Source organism: Procambarus clarkii, chromosome 17 (assembly GCF_040958095.1).
Source record: "Procambarus clarkii isolate CNS0578487 chromosome 17, FALCON_Pclarkii_2.0, whole genome shotgun sequence".
In the NCBI taxonomy this organism is placed as follows: Eukaryota; Metazoa; Arthropoda; class Malacostraca; order Decapoda; family Cambaridae; genus Procambarus; species Procambarus clarkii.
In genome coordinates, this window is record NC_091166.1 from 45,786,668 (window position 1) to 45,802,345 (window position 15,678).

The 15,678-nt window shown below is 39.8% G+C and overlaps 1 protein-coding gene across 4 annotated transcripts in view; it reads left to right on the forward strand.

The window, feature by feature from the left end:
* The first annotated feature begins 520 nt into the window (after window positions 1-520).
* Window positions 521-15,678, forward strand: part of LOC123772502 (uncharacterized) — a 174,189-nt gene continuing 159,031 nt past the window's right edge. For 2 of the 4 annotated variants that reach the window (XM_069325961.1, XM_045765723.2), the window contains exon 1: window positions 521-686. The gene's annotated coding sequence lies outside the window, so the exon portion shown is untranslated. The remainder of the gene's footprint in view (window positions 687-15,678) is intronic. The other 2 variants (XM_045765725.2, XM_069325963.1) reach the window with 2 other exon arrangements.

Genomic DNA, 15,678 nt, shown 5'->3' on the forward strand with positions numbered 1-15,678 from the left:
GGGACCAAAGAGCCGAAGCTCAACCCCCGCCTGCAGCATTAGGTGAGTACATACATTTAGGTCTACATTTATATTTTGTATAATTTTAGGAAGTTGAAATATTGTGACGTGTCAGTACTGACGTCGCGCTTGCATGGTAAGGTTGTGCGATGCCAAATTCTATACCAAATGCAACTTCAAATAGACGGAGAAGCCGTGAGCCAGATTTACAACGCGAGCATCTGGCTGTTCCCTGACGGAGAATTTACAGGTATAATTCACTTCTTCATCTCCAACGAGTTGCAATTAAGCACAATTGATGACGGTTTTGTTTCCTATACGCTGCGAGAGAAACGTGTTAGCGATGAGAACAACCAGAAAAATATATAATCACTCATTGATTAACAATACGCTGGCAAGCAGCACATCAAGCATACATTCGGATTAATCAATTGTTGGGATTATAAAAAAGCGTGTGTGATCGCGTGGGTCGGGGCGCGGAAGGCGTTCCGGGCCGCTTGTTTCCGCAATAGACGCCGCAACCCGCCGCCCGCGCTACGTCACGAAGCCGATACTCCACAAGGACGAAAACGAAAACACTATGGACGTGTTTTGGTAACTGGAATATCGCCTTAGCAGCTGTAGCGCGGCTGGTTTCACCTTGCAGGGAGAGGAAACGACGTCACCTTCTTGCCCCCACCCCAGAGGTAAGGAGGAGCCACCATTGCAGGGATAATAGGGACATGTGTGTGTTTGGGGGGGAATATGAGAGGCTGTTGATGCAGAAATCAGTTGTTGTTGATGTATAGCCTCCGGGGGTAATTGTTATTGCTAACGCTTATTGTTGAGTTTTAGGTTTTGTTTTTATATTTGATCCGCTGTTTGGGCATCATAGCTGTTGTACGTGGTATATATATATTAGCTAGGAAACGTAGTTCGTTGTGATGTGAGTCTTATATAATGATTTGCTGCATAATAATGCCGTGTCATTATAGCGTTTGCGGACATTTAATGAGGCGTTTTGTTTTCTTTATTTTTGGAGTGGCTTGTTGGTGTATTTTATGTTTGGCTTTATTGACCTTCCACTTTCTCTTTCAAGAAGTTTGTGTCTTTGCTTTAAACAGTGAATATTCAGTTATTAATGTTTTAAAGTGGGAAATATTAGCATGCATTAACTATGCAAGTAGTTACCAGTATCACCACTAGCAAGTCTAGGGGCATATTGTAAAGCAGACAGTTGAATATATAATACAGTGAGTTCTTATAAAGGGGATTCACACACAGCAGATTTTCTACTTGTTAAAAAAACTTGATCATTAGATGAGGATGGGTATGCCTAAGTTAGGTTGGCTTGTATTAGGTTGCATTGTATTAAGTTGGATTGGTCTGGGTTTTTACAGGTAATAAAATCATTGAGGTGGGCTTGAAAACAGACAGACAGGGCAAAACTCGCCTGTATCTGACAGCTCAAACGGAGTTTATTACAACAAACCTAGGAGTCTTTGGTAAAATTTTGTAGATTGTTGATTTAATATAGTTTTCTAACTGTATTAGAGAGTGAATAATAGTGAGAAATTTCTCATGAGTTAAGTGTTTTGATTTAATACTATCACAAAAACACATTTCACAGCATTAGATACCATATTGCCTCCTTTCAGAAGAATACTTGCACCAATGTTACTTAAGAATTAATGAAATCTTCAGCCTGCCAGCACAGTGCTCATGACAATGACAGTATCATTGTCAGTGCTTATGACATGACAATGATAGTGCTCGTTGTCATTGATCATATTTGTCTGTTTACTAAGCATGAAGCAGAACTGCAATGCATTACGAACATTTTATACTACATGTTAACCCTTAACTGCTATAATCTTTCATGGTTATTGAATGAAAAATTTGAAATCCCCCCCCCAATCGACTATTACAGTTGCAAAGAATTTTTTGTTGGTCGTGTAATGCTCAGCCAAGCCCATTTGCTTTCAAAATTGGCACCCAGACTCCGTAGTATTAAACTAAGTTGTTTTGTACATTGTTATATGAATGATGGATATTTTCAGTGTACTGTACTGTAATACTGTATAGCCTACACAGTATATCATTGGGCATAACATTTTATTTTCAAGACTTGTTTGCCATTATCATTATTATATTAATGTAAATATGAAATGATAATTATTTTACTTAATAGAAATGTAAAAAAAAAGACTAAACATAAGTCAGTGAGAAAACAACACAAATCATTGTAGGAGAAAAGAGGCCAGAATAAATTTTTGGTTTTAGTTTGCAACTAAAATATTGTACATTATGTTCTTAGTATACTTATTGGTTGTATTTATAATACAATATGTGCAGTCCCCATGGTGTAGTAGTCAAGAGACACACCAGGCGTTTCACGAGCGCTTTGTCCTGTGTTCGTATCCTGGCTGCGGAGGATTTACTGGGCGTCAATCTCTGAGCCTCTGTTTACCCAACAGTAAAATGGGTACCTGGTTGTTAAACGATTTGGTGGGGTCATATTCCGGGGAACATAGGATTATAGACCTGCCCGAAATGCTACGCGTGCTAGTGGCTGTACAAGAATGTAAGAACGCTTGTATATATAAATAAATAAAAAGTAAATAGTGACATTCTATGTAGTTAAACACTTATGGCCTGAGATGAAGTTGCTTGAATAGTTTATTCATACAAGAGTAATTACATAATTTTGTCTATTTAAAAATAATGTAAGTGCACTCACCTAGTTGTGCTTGCGGGGGTTGAGCTTTGGCTCTTTGGTCCCACCTCTCAACCATCAATCTACTGGTGTACCGATTCCTGAGCTTCTCGAGCTCAATCATATCTACATTTGAAGCTGTATATGGAATCAGCCTCCACCACATCACTTCCTAGTGCATTCCATCTGTTAACCACTCTGACAATGAAAAAGTTATTTCTAACATCCTGTGGCCCATTTGGGTACTCGGTTACCACTCCCTTGTGCGTGTACCACCCGTGTTAAATAATCCATCCTTGTCTACCCTGTCAATTTCCCTGAGTATCACCACATATCCTTGAATATCACCACATAAAAATTTCAAATTCTGTATGTAGTGATCATGTCTCTTTGAGCTCTTCTGTCTTCCAGTGATGTGAGGTGCAGTTCACACAGCCTTTCCTCATAACTCATGCCTCTTAGTTCTGGGACTAGCCTAATGGCATACCTCTGAACTTTTTCCAGCTTCGTCTTGTGCTTGACAATGCATGGGCTCCACACTGGGGCCGCATACTCCAGGATTGGCCTTACATATGTGGTATAGAAGGTTCTGAAGGATTCCTTACACAGGTTTTTGAAGGCAGTTCTGATGTTAGCCAGCCTCGCATATGCTGCCGATGTTATTCTTTTGATGGGGCTTCAGGAGACAAGTTTGACATGATATCAATTCCAAGATCTTTTTTTCTGTTCGTTTCGTGAAGGACTTCCTCTTCCATTTGGTATCCAGTGTCTGACCACCTATTTCCTCAGCCTAGTTTCATCCCTTACATTTACTTGGGTTGAACTTTAGTTTGTCTTCAGTTTGTCTAGGTCATCTTGTAGCCTTATACTATCTTCTGTTTTAATCCTCCACATAAATTTTTGCACCATCAGCAAACATTGAGAGGAACGAGTATTCCCTCTGGGAGATCATTTACGTATACAGTATCAGAAACAGTACAGGTCCAAGGACTGATCCCTGTGGGACTCCACTGGTGACGCCTCGCCGCTCCGAGACCTCCCTCACAGTGACTCGCTGTCTTTGTTGCTTATGTACTCCCTTATCCAGTGGTGTACCTTCCCTTTCACTCCTGCCTGCATCTCTAGCTTGGGCAATAGTCTCTTATATGGTACTGTGTCAAAGGCTTTCTGGCAGTCCAAAAATATGCAGTCTGCTCAGCCCTCTCTATCGTGGCTGATTTGTGTTGTGTGCGTGTATAATTGCCTAAGTGTAATTACCTAAGTGTAGTTAGAGGATGAGAGCTACGCTCGTGGTGTCCCATCTTCCCAGCACTGTCACATAAGGCTTTGAAACTATTGATAATTTTGGCCTCCACTACTTTCTCACTTAATTTTTTCCAACCGTCTACCACTGTGTTTGCAAAGGTAATGTTATTATAGATAAGATAATGTTATTAATAAACTAAGACTAAAACCAGTGCACTAAAACAGAAGCAAAAAAAGAAACGGAAAGAGGAGGAAATCCCACCTCCATTTAAAACTTTGATCCAAATATCACAGTAACAAGGTTATCGCGAATAACTGAACTCGATTACGGACTTGCCATAGCCCATGCTACATGGACATTTTGTTCTAAGTAGCTAGATCTAAAACAACTACAACAACAGACAGGTAAGTCCACTACGGTTTCACCATAGCCCGTTCTACTTGCAACTCTTTGTTCTAAGTAGCTGAATCTAAAACAACATGGTTAGGTGTTGGAAGTGTCGGCACGGGACGGAGCACGAACCAATGGGTGTGGACTGAGTGAGTTTGGATTTTGGAGGGACCTGGGTGGATACTGGTTAGGTAACAGGGTTGTTGATTTGTGGAACCAGTTGTGGATTTGTGGATCTAGTTGCCACGTGGCATGGTGGAGGTGGGGATCCCTTGAGTGTTTCAAGCATGGGTTGGAGATGTATATGAGTGGGAGTGGGTGGTTATAAATAGGAGCTGCCTAGTATGGGCCAATAGGCCTTCTGCAGTTACATTTGTTCTTATGTTCAAACAGTGAATTTTCTAATATTTTTTAAGCACCTTTGTTTAGTTAACTTAAATCTATGACCTTTTGTTTTCAAAGTTTTAGTTCTCTGGAATTCTTTATCAATTTTGTTGATTCCCATTTCTATTTTGTATGCAGTGGTCATATCATTTTTTTTTCTTCTGGTTTCTATTTTTGGCATATGTAATACCTCTAACCTCTCCTCGTAGCTCATCTTTCAGTTCCGGAAGCCACTTGGTTGCATATCTTTGCACCTTTTCCAGTTTGTTGATGTGCTTCTTAAGATATAGGCACCATACAACCGCTATATATTCCAACTTTGGTCCCACAAAGGTCGTGAACAATTTCTTTAACATTTCATCATCCATGTATTTAAAAGCAATTCTAAAATTGGAAAGTGCAGCATAGGCTCATCACACGTTTTTATGTGGTCCTCAGGTGACAATTTTCTGTTTAGAACCAACCCAAGATCTCTCTCTCTATCAGAATTTGTTTTAAAACTTTTTCATTTAATTTGTAGGTTGTGTGGGTCTATTTTCTCCTATTACACATTCTATATGATGGCATATATATACATTAAGTTCCATTTGCCAAGTGGTGCTCCATACACTTATTTTGTCCAGGTCTTCTTGAAGGCCATGTTATATTTCCACGTCTATTTATTACCTGCTAATATGAACATAAGAAATAAGGAAATTGCAGAAGCACTATTAGCCCATATGGGTCCGCTTCAATTTACTTGCCCGAAAAATATCCGGATACAATTTTGGCCAGATAACGCAAATATCTGGTTTAGCAGAATTTGAATAAGCAAGTTCATACAGTATTTGGCACAAGATGCCAATTGAGAAACAACCACGACGAAAAGGAGAGAACAGACAGAAGACAGACAGCAAAGAGAAACCAAACCTCAAGAAGCAAGATGCTGAGTCACCTGAAGCATACAGTTCCACATGAGAATGGACTGAAGAGATCCTCTACAGTTCAGGCAATGAATCATTGGGGAGCAGTCAAAGAGAAACCGGACTGCGAAGCCTGGAGCCACGACACCTTTTAATAATGAATAAAATAAGTAATTGCAATTATTTTCCAATAATAGTGTCATAGATGATCCTAACTTGGATAAAGACCATGTACAAGGTTCAGATATCAGTGAACACAATGCTTGTTATGATATTCACAGCGGGAGGCAGACATTCGCAGCACATGGCCATGGTTTCATGTACTGTATCTACACATGAAATGTGACATCATATTCCTTTTGAAAATAAACTTGTGGAAAATTATTCATATTCATGATTTAGTGACAGGAATCTGATAATACTGTAATAGCAGTGTTGTGGTTTGATTTAGCAATGTGCATAGTATAATGCAGACATTTTGCTGCATCAGGTGACCTCGTCTGCTGATAGCCTGTGTCCCTATGCTGTGTTTGAATTTCATTCCACACCTGCCAGAACTGCTTAACGGTTCGTTATGAACCTTAAAATGTGTGTGTGTGTGTGTGTGTGTATATATTTTGTGTGTATGTAAATAGTGAAATAACAGCAAAAACTGTGTGTTTTATTGTTCAAAGAATATAATAGTGTGCATATTAGTGACAAATATATCTGTGCATTCTACACTTTGTGATACAGATGCTCAATGATCTTTATGATACAATGTTCTACACTTATGTGATACAGATAACATTATTGGCAGTCCATTGTATCATTGTACTGTACTTGGAAAAAAAAAACAAGATATCAATAAAAATTACAAAGAGTAAAATATGTTTAGTGCACCTACTTACAACTTAATGCAAAATGTTTGTGGTGCTAGGCTAAGATGTTTGTGGTGCTAGGCTAAGATGTTTGTGGTGCTAGGCTAAAATGTTTGTGGTGCTAGGCTAAGATGTTTGTGGTGCTAGGCTAAGATGTTTGTGGTGCTAGGATCAAACCATGATCCATGAACCTTGGATCATGGTTCTGAGAATATCACTCACCAGGCCTGCTTTTAGTGGCTCAAAGTAGTACATAAAATGTAGATGATAGTAATAATAATAATAATAATAATAATAATAATATAATAATAATAATTTACAAGAAGGTACAATGGGTTGGTGAGATTACATAAGATTGGTATTTTTACATTCTTGCAAAGCCACGAATATGCATAGCGTTTCGGGCAGTTTCACATAAATTGTTATATGTAACCTGTATACAGCTTAATAATAGTATAAATAGTATTATTGTCCAAAGAATATCAAGTTATGCACATATTAGTGACACACATGTTTTTGTGTGAGTCTATGTTCTGCACAGTTTATTATACAGTATATCTTTTAAAATTTCATAGTTGCAAAATATAACTGTAAAAAAATCAGTGAAAAAAGTGACTGAAATGAATTGGTATAAATATATTCACGGCAACTTCCGCTGCCTGTCCGGTCCAAGCGACCTTCACAGGGCAAGACCATCAGTGCTTGTGAATCGGTGATGTCATCACAATTTTTCTCGCTCCACCACAGCCATAGCAAGCTACTGTACATAATTTTTGTTCTCTCTAATCAGGGAATACATTTTAACAATATTGCAAAGAAAACACTTGATTTTTTAATTATTATTCTTTTGTGCACATTGTGCAGTGGTTAACATAGGCAAGTAGTTCCTGTCTTAATTTATTCTGTCCACTTACTTTTCTTTGCAACAATTTCTTCAAAATCTGCAACATTGTCATAGTCTTCAGGAAACAAACCAGTTGCAGGACAAAGCTTGTTCCAGGCTTTCTCCAACAACTGGAGAAATGTCCAACAGACCACTGGAACATTATCTAACACAGTGCACAGTTACAAACCCATTAAGAATTCAACTTAGATGCAACAGAGGAGTTGTTGTTAAACACGAGACAAAATCTTAATGAAGCAATTATAAGTCATAAATACTCAGACACCACTCAAGTAAAACAGAAACAAGCAACACTTAGTGGGCCAGCCAGAGGCTTAGGGCCCATGCAGGAATATCCATGGCCCCCCTTTCTTCCCCCCCAAATGACCATTTTCCGTGCTTGGGCAATACACGATACAGCTGACTTTATAGTAAATGTTTTCATGAATTTCTTGACAATACCCCTCTTTGCATGGAATTGTCTGGGAAATTCAGTTATGAAATGGAGTTTGAGGTTCGAAATTACTTCTTGATCCCTGGGTTGGATCAAAAAAGTTTAGTAGCAAAAATGTACCAAACATATTCCCCTTAACTAGCTCATCATGATGTGGATGTGTTCGACTATTTTCCAGAAATAAAACCATTTTGCTGTTTCTAAAGCCAATGCAATTGTAATACAATAGTTATTTACCTTAGGTACAAAATGACTTAAAAACCATTCACAAAAATGGCTCTAGATATCCATGCACTAATCTGAGCCTTATAAATCACAGGGAATAGTATGCTTGATCCCAATCAAGAGTAATTTGAATTTGAGTATACAGTACCAGCTGCATTTGCACAGCTACTAAAGACAGCCTCTCCTTGCCTTGATTAAAGCTGAACCATCACTTTCACCCTGCTGAGCATGTGTGTACACCATTATAACAATTCATTTTGTTGGGGGACAGGAAGCCAGAGTGTATTCATACACATTTGGCTTTCTTTGAGGGGTTTCCCCCCCCCTCCACCCTCCCCAAGGCTGGATTACTGACCCCACCCAGGATGCAACCCCCACAACAAGCTGACTAACTCCTGAGTACCTACTAAATGCTAGGTGAACAGAGGCATTAGGTGAAAGGAAATGTGCCCACTCATTTCTGTCCTTTTTGGGACTCGAGCCCAGAATTCTCGATTGTCTGTGGAGAACAAACTCGACTGTACTACCGGGACCCTATAGAAGCGCGTACCTTCAGCAATATAAATTTGCTTGAGAGATGAAGAATTTTTTGCATGATCTCTAATTTCTATACTTTACACATATTCCTGTACAAAGCTTTATTTTCAGATGAAAATACATGGCATTTTCTTTAATTGGTCATCCTGACACTGGTTTCTTTGATTCGTCACATGTCTGCATCTCGCTCACTTTTAGCATAACTCGCAAAGCTCTTTTGCAGGCGATGAGTCACAATAACGTGGCTAAAGTAATTTGACCAGATCACAGACTAGAAGGTGAAGGGACGACGACGTTTCGGTCCGTCCTCGACCATTCTCAAGTCGATTGTGACTTGATCCCAAAGCTCTTGTCTTTAGCCTTCAACATGTAATAAAAAGTAGTTTTGCTAACTTTTGTTACGGTTTAGGGTATTCCATGGGTCTTCGCTCCCCTATACCTGGATGCCACTGATCACCCTGGGAGCCCCCCAGTTTGCCATGGGCTGAGACACTACCCATGTCACAGCCTTGCACCCATGACGAGTAGGGGAAATCCAGCCATAACTCTGTCACTCCCGGCCAAACTTGCCCTCAGTAACACTAAGAAACACACATGTGAATTCTTGCCACTCACCCATAATCAAGGTTGCCAGCTGGGTACAGTACCTGTGTTCACATCCCAGCAACACTTCTCAGTGATTAGTTATCATAAGCCAAGGACTCAATGCTAAATATAATGCAGTGCAATATTGAATAACTTACTCAATTCACCCTAGAGATAGAAGGCTCAATCAAACACAATGGTTAAAGTAAGGATAAGTTTATTGAGGAAAACTACTCTAAATCTGCATAGTATATATTATGTAGAATTGTTCGGCAACGGTAACATTCCTCACTCCTTTTCTGGCATCACGGTCAGCTGGACTATTTAAATGCTTCACACATGATCTCTTGAAATCAGCCACCTCCTCTCGTTGCCACAAAATGTCACTACTCCCACACACATAAATTAGCATTTGTATATACAGTATATATATATTTCCTGGCACTTGGCCTAATCCTACCACACTGGTAATAATACTAAAAGTAATGATCACAGCATAATTAATACTCCAGCTCTCCTAGATCAAGGGATAATGGGAGGGAATTTATCTACCTTAATTCTCTGCTACAAAGTCAACACATCCTCTGGCGATGATGGGTGAGGTCTTCTGTGCCTGTGGTTGGTCCTCCGTTGATCAAGGTCCTGAGCACTCAAGGTCCTCAGATGACTTGTAGTTGCGCGTCTTCTCCATGCTTGCTCCCGGAGAAGACGGAGACGGACCTCCTCCTCCCTCCGGAAGGCAGGTCCTCCTCCTTAATCCTGAAGACAGGTCCCTGCGCACATCGGCTCCCTTCTCCCATATTGGAACTGTAAACAAACTTGCAATCTGGTTACAATGCATCCTCCTTAGTATTAAACCATCTGACAGTATGGTTTAATACTAAGTATAATAAGTACAATTTGTGACTGCTAGGAATAGTACATAATTACACTTACTTGTGCTGTTACATTTACCTCCCCATACATTCTCCTCATTTTCTGTTAAAACACTCAGAATTTTAGGATGAAGTTTTCTTGTTCAATTCTATATACAGTGGGGTCTTGATTTACGATGGTAATCCGTTCCCAGAGACATATCGTTAGTCAAAATATCGTAAGTGAAAACGATTTTTCCCATAAGAAATAAAGGGAATTGAATTAATCCGTTCCACACCCTCAAAAATACTAACTTAAAAAAAACATTCTATACTGAATAAAAAAAAATTCTCTAACTACAATGCAGTACATATGTTTATCTTACCTTTATGGAGGACTCTTGATGGCATATGGAAGATGGTGATGAGGGGGGAGGAGGAGAGGTGTTACTGTTCGGAAGGGGAGCCCCCTTCCATTATGACATCAGGCAGTGAGGACTTCTCTGGGGTACACATTCTGGCACGTTTTGCCTGCATACCACTAGGACCTGCTTCTGACTCACTGCTTGATTTTCTCACTAGAAATCATTCCATTGAAGATTGTTTTTCCCTTCTTTGCAACACTTGTCTGTAGTGAGGCATCACACTGTCATTAAAAAGATCAATGCAATGGCCTGCTACAGCTTTATCTGGGTGATTCTTTTCAGCAAAACTTTACAGTCCTTCCCATAGTGCACACATTTTCTTAATTAATGAGGAAGGGACATCCTCTACTACTACTGCTGCCGCCGCCGCCTCCTCCCCTGAAGATTTTTTGTATTGCCTAGCTAGTTCAACAACATGAGTACCATTTTCATGTTTACAAATGATCCCATGTTTTTCCTCTATGGTCATTCTTACATGTGTTTTCTTTGACTTTGACTGACCTTACCACTGACTTTCTTAGGCCCCATGGCGTGATATATAATAATCAGTTTTATGTTCAAAAAGCAAAAAATCACCACAAAAATGGAATTTCTTATAAGAGTGATCGTTACTAAGCGGGCGACTCTAGTAAACTCAGGCAGGTCAGCCTGCGCGACCGGGAACCATGCGCTCAGTCGACTCGAACGTGTATCAATGAATATTGTTAGTCGATGACACTATCATAAGTCGAGTCGCATTTTTCGATCAAATTTATATCGTAACTCGAAATTATCGTAAGTCAGGGCAGTCATAAGTCGAGATGCCACTGTACACAAGTTTTAAATATAAAGAATTTCTTTTTCAGCTTTATTAAACAATAGAGATTTTATACAAAATTTGAAAATATCCTGAGTTACTTTATAATTTATTGAAAGATATTAGTTTTGTTTTATTGGTTTTATAAAACTGTAATATCAATATTGCTATAAGTACTAATCGTAATAAAGAAGCAATAAAATGCTTGTCCTCGTACACTAAAAAGGTTAGGCTAGGTCGTGGTTTTCTATTCAGCTTTTCAGGTAAACTCAAATATTCACAATATTTTAGTGCGATTCTGGCGATTATTTGACAGTACGGTTTAATACTAAGTGTGATAAGTACAATTCCTGACTGCTAGGAATAGTACATAATTACTGTACTCTTACTTGTGCTGTTACATTTACCTCCTCATATTCAGAGGATGGGCTGCTGGTTCAGTGTCCTCTTCTCATCTTCCAATGGACTTGACCCGTTCACAGGAGCTCGCCTGATGTGTCTGAACGCGGCCTGCAGAGCATTCACACGATCCTCTCAACACCCACGTTCACTTTCGTCGTAGATTATCAGCAAAAGAACTCTTGGCGCTCTAACACCAATTAAGCCTTGCTTCCATGTACTTCCCAGGAGTCGGCTAATCTTCCTCAACGTCTGTAGTATCAATGCGGCTGCTTAGGTCCACTGGCTGGGGCTTCCTAGCCTCCAAACTGGGAGCTCACTTGAGCGTGTCTGCGCTCAATGACAGGCGGTGACATACTGAGCGCCGTAGGGCACCAGAGCGCCTGGATCCTTCTGCCCTGTGATGTCATACCACTCGGGCGCCGCACTATTGGTCACTTCCATCACATGACCTTACCTGGCCAATCACCAGACGGCTGGCATCAGGCTCCTCTGGCGGGAACATCTTCGCCCCGACGCCATCTTGTGATACTAAAGTGTGTAAGCCACTTGTAGAACCAAAACTAAATCAGCAAATTAACCTCACACGCGTTAAATTTGAATACCTGTATATATACCAAAATGTTCCCTGAGCATCAGAGAATGTGTGGGTTGCAGAGAGATGACTCTTTACGCCGGAGTAGGGAAGATGTAGGGTGGTACACCGTCACACTTTGTATCTGAACTTTTTTATTTTCAAAATTCATCATGTTTTCTCTTGGCTTCACAGCTTGTTGAAGCCTTGATTAAAGTTTGTGCATTTTCTGAGTGGCAGGATGTAATATTTATTATGATTTAAAATGGTGAGAGAGGAGAGGATCTTTGATGGCTGCATGTAAACACGAAGGTAAGACTGGGCCATCATAGCAGGTGCAGAGGTCACGCCATGGCAACTCTGGGGCTGACCACCATACTACATAGGTCTTTTGTGGGGTGGGGAATGGTGGGACAGCTGGTCTGATGCCTGGTTCGACATTTCAAATTGAACATTTAAAAGTTGAACGGAGGGGTCTGGCAGTGTAATCCGATATATATTCCATCATTGTCATGATGGTTGTTTATATAAATTATGACCAGTTTTATTAAAGATGTGAGACATTGCAATGGACAGCTATAGCACGTTGATTATTTTAAAAGTACAGGTACTGTATTCTTATTTTTTTTTTGTTACACCTTTTGGCTAAGATTGTGACCAATGGTCTTTGTTCCACACTCTTGGAGCTCAAATATTTTGTGATCATTGGTGGAGAGCAAGTCTAGCTCACGGTACAATTTATGATTATTGTACCTCTGTTATCTTCATGTTAGGTGGCAGAAATTTAATAGTGACCCAGTGAGCCATTATTATCTGTTAGTTACTGGAATTTTGTTCATAGGACACCCATGAGAACTACAGTACAGTACAGTATTTGTGTTATTTTTATGGCATAGAGGGACATAGAGGGTAATTTACCTAAGCTAATGAGTATAAGTGCATAGGCATTTCAGTTGGAAATCAGAGAACTGAGTCATTCCGAATGGTCCCTTAAGTTTTGGTCAGACAACTCTGTTTTCTATTAGTCCCCCATCAGTTGGCTTCAACCAGCTTATGCTGCTGCCTGCACAAGACTCCTTTTTTTCCCCTCAGAACCCCCCTTCATTAGAGACATTACTTGTTTCTTGGAGAATGGTTTTAAAATTACAAGCTTGTTAATTATTCAAAGTTTGCCTTGTGAGTATGCCTTGACCTCCTTTAGCAGTCTATGGACATCTGGATGGACAGAGATCACTCCCCCAACTGTGACAATTTATTAGGTTGTAGTAAACTCCAGCATATAAGGAAATCATCTTCAAGATGACATTGAACCACTGGTAGTTGCATCCCAAGTTCTGCTTCATAAAGATTAGCAGCACTAATTTCAATTAAATTAATAACAAGTAAATAATTGGTGACAAATATCTGTGAATTTAACACAAATAAAACATGCGAGTAAAGAATTGATATAATAGTATTGCTGCTGTTTTTAAGTACTGAAGAAAACCCACCTGAGTAACTGGAGATTTCAATCATCCATTGACATAAAATGTATCTTAGAGGGAGAAAAGAGAGAGATGGAGAGAAACCGGTGAAGGTGGTAGAAAGGCATTTCTGAACATGTTGGGAAGAAAATTCAGATTGGGTGTATAGGCAGTGGTAACCAACTAGCAAGGCAAGCGTTGGTCTTCACAGAATTTGATGAACATTGAGAGCATTAAGCATGAATTGCTAACTGTATTAACAATTATTACTGTGTATTAATCTTTGATTATGTACTTATAACAAAGTTGGGTAGATTGTATCTTGATTATCAGGAAGTTTAAAATATTATCCATTACAAGAGACAGCTGCTCCATTTGGATAAAATGCAGGCTACTATGTTTGAAAAAGCATATGAAGATGGGTGAGGAAGTCTCAAGGAGGCGGCAAAGAATTACATACAGAGGAGATTAGCATATAAAAATATTGAGTGGACCACCACAAGGGTTGGTACTAGGGCCTATCGTGATTCAAATAAGCATCTAAAACCTAATACAAAATGGGCTTCTTTATTTTAGTGTTTACCGATAAAGCAAAACTAATAAGAATTGGAACAGAGGAGAACCTCTCATGGTGTTCAAAGGGACTTGATAAACACCTCCAAAGGATACCTGATCAACTGGGCTGTGATTCCAATGTCAGGCTGCGAGCAGCTGTATCTTATCAGCTTGGTTGACCCTGACCTTGGTTGGCCATCCAGGAGGCCTCGTCAGAGACTGGGCAACTGTGACATTGAGCCTCACAGCCAACAATAGGTAAACACAAGGGAGTTGGACTACTGAGCCCCTCTTAAGATGAATGCCCCACATTGCAAGCAAACCATCTCCAGCTCATGAACCATGGTGGGTGCCCACCACATACGAAGCAACCGACATTCCAGATCAGCACTGCGGTTGCTAAATGAACCATGCAATTGCATTATGAGCCAATGATTTTATCTGGTTAACTGCTGTTTAGACAGTTAAGGTTAGAATTGCTTTTTCCTTGTACAGTAGAATGATCAAGTTTGTTGCAAAATGGAAATACAGTAAATGGAAAAGTGGAAATAAACTAAATGTCTGTATTGTAGCCACTTTCATGCACTTCATAAGTTGAGTGTGGTGACCCATCCCCCATCTGTCAATGCCAGAATGTACTCGATAAAACACACTGCTCAAGCCCCACACACTCGGTATTGATCTTAGATGTCTAGATGATCATATGTATGTATATATGAATGTATGTACTGTATGTATTGATGAGTGAGTCTGTAAGTACAGTACCAATGAATAAATGCATCGGTGGATATATGAATAAATTAATGAATATATCAATGAATGTTTGTATGTATCAATTAATGTGTGTGTATAAGTGAATGAATAGATGGATGCATAGATATATGGACAGAAAGGTTTGTAAATATATAGATGGATAGACAGATGGAGAAATAGATAGAGATGGATGGATGGTCGGATGGATGGACGGACAGATGGGGGAGAGATCTGGCAAATGCCAGGCACCCTGTAGTACTGCTAAGTGAACAGAGGCACTGGGTGGAAGGAAATGTGCCCAACCATATCTTTCCTGTCCAGGATTTTAACTTGGTATTCCCAATTGTGAGTCGTTCTATATGCTGTATTAGTATTTGCTTCACATGATAAGCTTTGCTTCTTGTGTAGTCTTAACCGGTCCCGTTGAATTGCTTGTGCCTAGAGATAGTGTCTTTGTGTTCTCTGGTGTTGCCTCTTCAACACCAGGTAAGAGAACCAGGATTCTCGTACCTGTTGAGCTTTTGTGAGGGGCAGTCAAGTTTTTTTTTCAGGATCACACAGGGTGCTCACATGCTTGTTTTACAGTGTGCCACTTGTGCTCTCTACACCCCCTCCCTATGCCTCTAAGCTGTGTTTAGTATGTGATATTCAGTGAGAGCCTCTGTGCCTAGTACTTCCTGTTTGGTCTCTTTTGGAAC